Source organism: Humulus lupulus, chromosome 4 (assembly GCF_963169125.1).
Source record: "Humulus lupulus chromosome 4, drHumLupu1.1, whole genome shotgun sequence".
NCBI classification, from domain to species: Eukaryota; Viridiplantae; Streptophyta; class Magnoliopsida; order Rosales; family Cannabaceae; genus Humulus; species Humulus lupulus.
Genome location: NC_084796.1, coordinates 149,421,999 through 149,430,156, shown reverse-complemented (window position 1 = coordinate 149,430,156; position 8,158 = coordinate 149,421,999). Strand labels below are relative to the sequence as shown.

The 8,158-nt window shown below is 31.8% G+C and overlaps 1 pseudogene; it reads left to right on the top strand.

Moving 5' to 3' along the window:
- The first annotated feature begins 535 nt into the window (after positions 1 to 535).
- LOC133830901 (probable linoleate 9S-lipoxygenase 5) lies at positions 536 to 5,270 on the top strand (annotated as a pseudogene).
- Positions 5,271 to 8,158: the final 2,888 nt, after the last annotated feature.

Genomic DNA, 8,158 nt, shown 5'->3' with positions numbered 1-8,158 from the left:
AATATTTAATAGCGAGAGGATTTGGTTTTAAAACAAGGTTTTATTTGTACCAAAAGAATTGGCGACTAAATTTTTAGTCATTGTTATTTGTGGCGGGAATCCTCATTTTAGGTGAGTAAAATCATTTAGTTGCTAAAAAAATGTGTATCACACTTTCACCAACAAATTATTTAGTCACTATATAGCTAATACTAAAAAATTAAATATTATGCTACTATTATAACTAGTCGTTGAAAATTATAATATTCACTAGTAAAATTGTGTTCAAAATATATGTATAAACTTTAAATTGGCGGAATAATAATTTTGATTCTCCCAAAAAATTAAATTTATTACATAATTAATCATATAATTAATTAGGTATCATATGGATTAATAATTTTTCAAAAAATATATTTTCCGTTAAAGGCAGTATAATAAAAGTATTTATGGATGTTATTTTTCTTAAACTATTAAAATATATAACTATGAAATGAAGACATTTATATATTTTATATAAATTAATCAACTTTAGTAAGCTAAATTAAAATTGAAACTGAATATAGAAAATTTTTATTCTCCTATTTTCCAAGATTCTTCTATTTTGTCTCTCTCTCCCTCCTCATTTCTTCTCCTCTCTCTCTCTCTCTCTGATTTTTGGCTACCACTCTCTTGATCTCAAGCTTTCATCAGCGTGGTAAGTACTCCTCTAGTTTCATTTCTTCCATCTTCATCCATTTTTCCCCAACTATAAATCCTAATCTTTGTATTTATCTTTAGATTTGGTCAGATCTTTATTGAACCTTTGATACTTGGAACATTGATTATTGTCTACTATTCTCTCGATTTCAAACTCTCATTGGAATGGGTAAGGATTTCCCTAATTCTATTTCTTCCATCTTCACCCATTTTTCCCCAACTATAATCTTAATATTTGTATTTATGTTCAAATTTGGTCAGATCTTAATTGAACCCTTGATTCTTGGAACATCTACTAGGTGTACTAGTTCTCTCCTTGACTGTGATTCATTGATTTTTTTTGTATATTATTCTATGATCCCGAAAATTAGCGAGAAAAATGTTGTTGTTGCTGAGCTTTGCTTTGAAATTCTAAACTAGAATCACTTGTTGTGTATTGTATCATTGTGTTTCTTTAAAACGAGTTTGAGTCCTTATTCTGTCACATTTAGATTCATTCTTCATAATATGTATGCTTAGTAGCTTTTAATATTGTGTTTGCTTTTGTTTTCTTATTTAATATGGGTTGGGTATTGTTTTCTTTAGTAATATGTATTGTTCATGGTGTGCTTTAAGAAGTATCATTTTTCATATTGTGAAATTAGTACATTCAGAGTCTAGCTGTGGCACGTGGATAGTCTAAAGTTCTTTTTGGAGTGGTGTGAGGATTATCAGTACATCTAGAGTCTAGCTTTCTTTGTAATTTCAAAATGAGCTTGTAATTTCTTTGTGAAATTAGCCTCTTTATGATTTTGATTATCATATTTATTTTTATATACCAATAATTTTTGCTTTCTCCATTTTACACACCAACACAAACAAAGCCTAAAAAGGGGGGAAAATAGCAGGGGATTCTTTTATTTAAGAGTTGTTTTTCTTTTCAAAATAGAGGCTTGCATTTGTTAAATTTATTTTATTACATGGAACCTTAACACTCTCTGCACTAACTAAACCCAATAGAAATAGATTATACCCACGAGAAGAATTTTATTATTTGATATAATAGGGATCTCTATTCCATTTGGTATGTTTTTGAATAAGAATGAATGCTTGTATGTAGACTAAACTCATATATATATTTATAGAGAATATTTCTGTTAATTAATGTTTGTATCGATTTATCTGTAAGTATTTTAGGTTGACTACTTGTGATGGTCTTGCTTGCTTTCTTGAAGTAATATACAGTGAGATATATGAGTAATTGTTTATGAATGAGTAAATTGGATTCTTGGCATTGAATCCTTTCTTAATTTGGCAATGCATAAATGAATAATTGACTTGTGAAATTAAAGACCAAGAAAATCAAACATTCTAATACAGTTTTATTCTAATTAATTAGTTTCTTTGTTGCTGCAGCCATTAAAATTTAAAATATAATGTCTAGACATTCCTTTGATGTGATAAGCTCTAAGTTTTTATTAATTTTAGATTATATGTTTTTGATATTTAACTGAGTTTTTTACTGTTGTTATATTTTTAATTGCTTCAATTTAGACTACTGGTTGTTAAATTATTATATTTTTATGCTATTACTTGGGGACAGGAGATATATTGAGTTAAAGGAAATGTTTGTCTTAGTTGATGATATATTATTAAGGAAATATATATATAGAACAGTACTCTTTCCATATCTATACTTAATAAAACTATGATGTAATTTGTTTACATGCATGTTTAATTAGTTACACACAAATATATATATATATACACATATGAGAGAGACTGTTAAGTGAGAGAAAGAGTACTCTTTTCATATCTATCATTCTGGAGCTCTCTTTTTGTTCCTGTGGTTGACTACCACCTTATATAACCAAACTTTATGGAGACCATGTTTTGTGGCAAATGTGTACAAGTGCAAGCTGGTGTCTTAATAGAAAGAAAACTATTGTTCTTCATGACCCTTATAGATTATTTTGTCTAACAGTGTCATATAAGTTTTCACTTGCAGCACATTGTTTGCTTTATTTCCTTTTTTTCTTTGTTTCTTTCTTCTCGTTTGGTCTCTTCTACTTTCTTGTTTGTCTTATAGGCATCCTTTCTTAATTTGGTACATGTTGATTCTTTCAAAGTTAAGAATTGTAAATGTTAGTTTAAAGTCATATATATATTAAGATCATACAAACATAAATATATATTATATATATGCATGATCTCACCATATGTTGTATAGAGCTTAGTTAAGCACATATTAAGATATCATAAAATAATTTACTTAAAAAATGATGTAGGCATTTTATATTTGAAGAATGAGATGATCATTCAAATATTATACTTTCATCAAAACCAAATATATATATATATATTTATATATTGTACTGTCGTGTTTGGTTTGGTGAGTAAGAAATGACAACAAAAAGAAGGATTATCAATTAGTAACATCATTTGACTACTTATTATTTTTCTATTTGTTGTTAGGAGTTACTACTGGAGCTTGTTATGTTTGGTGTCGTTGGAGCTTCCTATTTGTGTTGTTTAAGACTTAAATTTATTGTTTTTTTTATGTGTTTTTGGAGGCTTTGGAACTTGCTTAAATATGCTTACTGGTGTGGTGAAGAGTTTGTTGCTTGCTGATTTTTTTAGACTTAAGCAGCTTGAATAATGTTTCATAACATTGGACTTTTTCTTTGTTGAATGGATCATAACATTTGACTTGGATTTTGCTTATTTTGTTGCTGGAGGTTTTAATTTAAAAGCATGTTCCATTTTAATATTTCTGCAGTATGTTTCGAGCTAATGGTACTCAGTTCCTCAGATATCCCATGTCTCATGTGATCAAAAGTATGTTACATAATTATACACTGCCATTGCTATCTAATCTAATTGGTTTTCTACTTTGAGATTGATGGTTAAACTCTTCTTCCTTTGGTTTTGAGCAGATGACAAGTCAGCATGGATGACCGATGATGAATTTGCAAGAGAGATGTTGGCTAGAGTGAACCCTGTCGTCATTCGTTGTCTCCAAGTATTAACTTTTTCTTTCCTATAAATATCTTCAAAGTGGTCTAATGCAAGTTTCTTTAAAGCTTCATCTTTGATGATCTTACTTGTGATTTAACTATAGGAATTCCCACCAACCAATTGGCTTGACTCTTCAATCTATGGTAATCAAACTAGTACAATCACTGAGGAACACATAAGCAACAACTTGGATGGGCAACCAGTGTATGAGGTGATCAATTTTCCTATCTTTGTTTTTCTCGAGAATATATGTATATAATGAATGTGTAGGCCATGATGACTAAAGCCTTGCTTTTAATCAGGCCCTTTATGAAAACAACCTTTATATATTGGATCACCATGATACTTTTATGCCATTCACGAGGCGAATCAACGACACAATTTCATCAAAAATTTATGCCACTAGAACACTTCTGTTTTTAACCAATGATGGCACTTTGAGGCCTCTGGAAATTGAACTAAGCCTGCCACATCCAAATGGTGATGAATTAGGTGTTGTTAGCAAAGTTATTACACCAGCCTAACAAGGCGTAGAAAGTATTGTTTGGCAACTTGGTAAAGCTTATGTCGTTGTTAATGACTATTGCCATCACCAACTAGTTAGCCATTGGTATATCTCTGTTAGAAAAACTAGATCATATAACTTTAGTTTATGTTTTGTGATGGTTCTAAATATTAATTCAATTTTCATTGGTCATATAGGTTGAACACTCATGCAATAGCTGAGCCATTTGTGCTAGCAACAAACAGGCAGCTTAGTGTGTTACACCCAATTTACAACTGTTGCACCCTCACTTTCATGACAACATGAATGTCAATTCACTTGCTAGACAACTTCTTGTAAATGGTGGGGGTATTATTGAGTCTGTGGTATGTCCCAAAAAATATTATCTTCAGCTGCTTATAAGAACTGGAATTTAGCTGAACAGACGCACCCAGCTGATCTCATCAAGAGGTATTAATTCTTTCAAATGAGATAAGTATAAAATAGAAAAATGGAAAATAATGTCTTATATATTTTGTTTTATATTTCAGAGGGGTGGCAGTGAAGGATCCAAGTTCACCACATGGCCTTCGCGTACTGATAGAGGACTATCCATATACTGTCGATGGACTTGAAATCTGGGCTGCAATAAAACAATAGGTTCGAGAGTACTGTTCTTACTACTGCAAAACTGATGAAGTTGTTCAAAAAGACAAAGATCTCCAAGCATGGTGGAAGGAGCTCAAAGAGGTCGGTCATGGTGACTTAAAAGACAAGTCATGGTGGCCTAGTATTCAGACCCGTGAAGAGTTAATATTAGCTTTGTTGGTCTATGAAGAATTCATACTTCATTTTCTCTGTCATGCTTAGTAACTTGGATTGTTCAATGTGTTTCTTTTCTACAATTGTTAATGTTGTAGATATTCAAGCTAAAGTATCTTAACTGCAGATATCAACAATCTGTCAAGGCATGAAAATAACAATTACAAGAGAAACCACTAGAGTTATTCATAGTAAAACAAGACATAATTAGAAGAATGAGTTGACATTATTCAATGGTGGCACAACTTCAGTAGTTAAATGTTTGATATAAAATGTTATTGATTAATTACTTTGCATTACTTTTATTATTGTTGTTGCAGCTTATGGTTCTTTCAGCCTTGTAGAGGTCTCTGCAGTTAAGCTTATTCTTGGTATGGAACTTATTTCTTTTAACCATGGTTTTGTGTGACATCCATTTATTATTAATGTGAACATGTAATTTTGGATCTTTTACTATCTTAAAAATTTAAGGAAGTCATTTAAGAATTCTTAAAAAAAAGTAAAACTGAGTTCTATTATTATTAATTTTTAATTTTGAAATAATAGATCTAACTTCCACGTGCTCATCAAGGGATCTTAATTTCTACATTTCCTTATTATATTGAGATTTGAGTGTGTTTATCTCATTAGTCTAGGAATTCCAATTTTTATTTTTGTATTATGTGGTGTGTTATGCTACTCTCTAAGCTAGATTAATTTTGACACATTTTAATTAGACTAACATTCATAAGGCAATTTTTGAAGAAATCATTTCCTCAAATTACTACAAAAGCATAGAACAATTGGTTACTGTGATTTTTTTTTTCTACAATGAGTTTTTGGTTACAATAAATTTGATTGAATATTAATGATTTTGTTGAATATGAGTTTCTTTGAATGTGGTGTTTTATTACTTGTGATTTATTTGTGAGAGTGGAAGTGTTTATAAAATATCCATTTTAGCTATACATAAAATTACTTATATAGTTTAATTATTTGTAACATCAAATTTATGCTTCGTGTTTAATATAGTTAGGTTGAGAAACAAAAACTTGTATTGAAGATTGATTTGGGCATAAAAGAATAAAATTAGCATTCTTTTGGTAAGTTTACTAAACTATGAATTTACTTTGATTTTATTTAAGGTGCACATTATATATTGTTTTGGGAATTTTACTTTGAATACTTGATTATATTATGTATTGTTCTGGGAATTTTCTGCGTGCAAGAAGTTTTTATACAATATATAGGGGAGATTATGCCTAATTATTAAACTAATTGATGATCATTATGTTGATATGTTGTAATTGAACATGTGTCCTGAGAATTTTATGTGTGCAAGAAGGTTTTAGTCAAACTTATAGGTAAGGTTTTGCCCAAATTTTCAAAAAATGGGTAGGAGTTGGATGGTGAAAGATTGGTTATCAAAATAATATGAAGATGGAGTTGAGAGTTTTATACAAATAGCCTTGAAAAATACTGTGGATCCTAAGAGAGTTCATTGTCCATGTCACAAGTGTTCTAATTTGAAAAAAATTTGATATATGGTTATTTGATATGGAAATAAAAAATTAATATGCTCTTCATATTGATGTATATATAGTGTCTCTTCACACATTAAGCGAAAGACAGCAAGGAATGAAAAAAATTACAAGTGGAAAATAGTCAATTTCCCTCGTCAAACATTGTCAGTGGAGTGCAGCTTTTATATCATAAGGATGATGAATGACTATTGCTTGAATGAGACACCCATGCGATGGCTAACTAGTAATGTAAGTGTATTTATAATTATTGAACTACAATTCTATTGAATTTAATTTCTGACTTAGTTTTTTATTTTGTGTTTTGTAGTGTGGTGGGAAGAATACATGCACACTTGGCGAAATTAATGAAACTCAAAATGAATGGGCAGCCAAGCTTCTTGAGCGGGTGAGTCATAACTAGAGCAACTTTTGAAATCAAAATTAAAAAATATATTAATTGTAGTTTTTAGTTAGCACTTACATAGTTATTGCAAGTGTATATTTTGATCTTGTAATTTTTAGATTTGGAACATACTGAGTTCTATTGATTTTGTCTCCTTGTTGATTCTTTCTGAAATATGTTGTAATTACACAGGAAATTATGAATGAATATAGTGGTTGAAAATAGATAAATGAAAAAAATTCTCATATTCTACACGGGATGTCGGTCTCCAAAAAACCGTCGTCTTGTGTATTGCAGGGACGATGCTTGCACATAAATTGTCATCTCATGTACTGTAGGAGGACGACGCTTGAGTAGGAACTGTCATCTCATTTACTGCAGTGGATGACGTTTGCATAGAAATTGTCGCCTCATGTACCACAAGAGACAACGTTTGTATAGGAACTATCGTCTCAGGTACGACAAAAGATGACATTTTTATTTAAACCGTCGTTTTATTCTTTACATGGCATGACATTGCATGAGATGACGGTATTAAAACCGATGTACGAAAGTCCATACGACGGTTTAAAACCATCGTCCCATGTCAATTTTGTAGTAGTGGAGCTCCGGCTTTTGCGTCTTGGAAGAGGTGTCCTAACGTGACGAGATTTTCTATCTCATCCTTAAGCTGACGACACTCATTAATGTGGTGCCCCACGTCATTATGGTCACGATAGAATTTTTTCAAGTCTCTTCTTTCCCGGTCTCTTCCAATCGATTGGGGCCTTCAAAAATAAACTTGCTCCTCCATGGCTAGAACTATATTCTCCTAAGTATCCACTAAGTCTGTGTACACAAAATATTGAGGAGTATACTTCTCCTCGAAAAGCGCCCCCATTCTCCTGGGCTTGTTTCCTTTTTATTTTCCTTCATGCATGCTACCATTCGATGCAAGCTGGAATTCACTGTAACTGGTGGGAGCTATATCCCGTCGATGCAAAGCCAAAACAAGTGGTGGACATGGTACTAATGCCAGTACGTCGAGGGAACTGTTGGGGCCCTGTAAGGCCTGCCAACATATGATGAATACGAGTTTCCTGGGACCTTAGAGTTGGAGGCCATCGGAGCTAGGAAAGGGATCGGCCGTATGAATGCCCCGATCTGGGCATCCTCCCAGTTGATATACTCCTGAGCCCAACGAATGAAATCGTCCAGCCTCCGTTGGAGGTCATGCCACAGGGGAGAACCAGCTCAGATAACATCATTTAGGACCATTATCTATTCATCGTC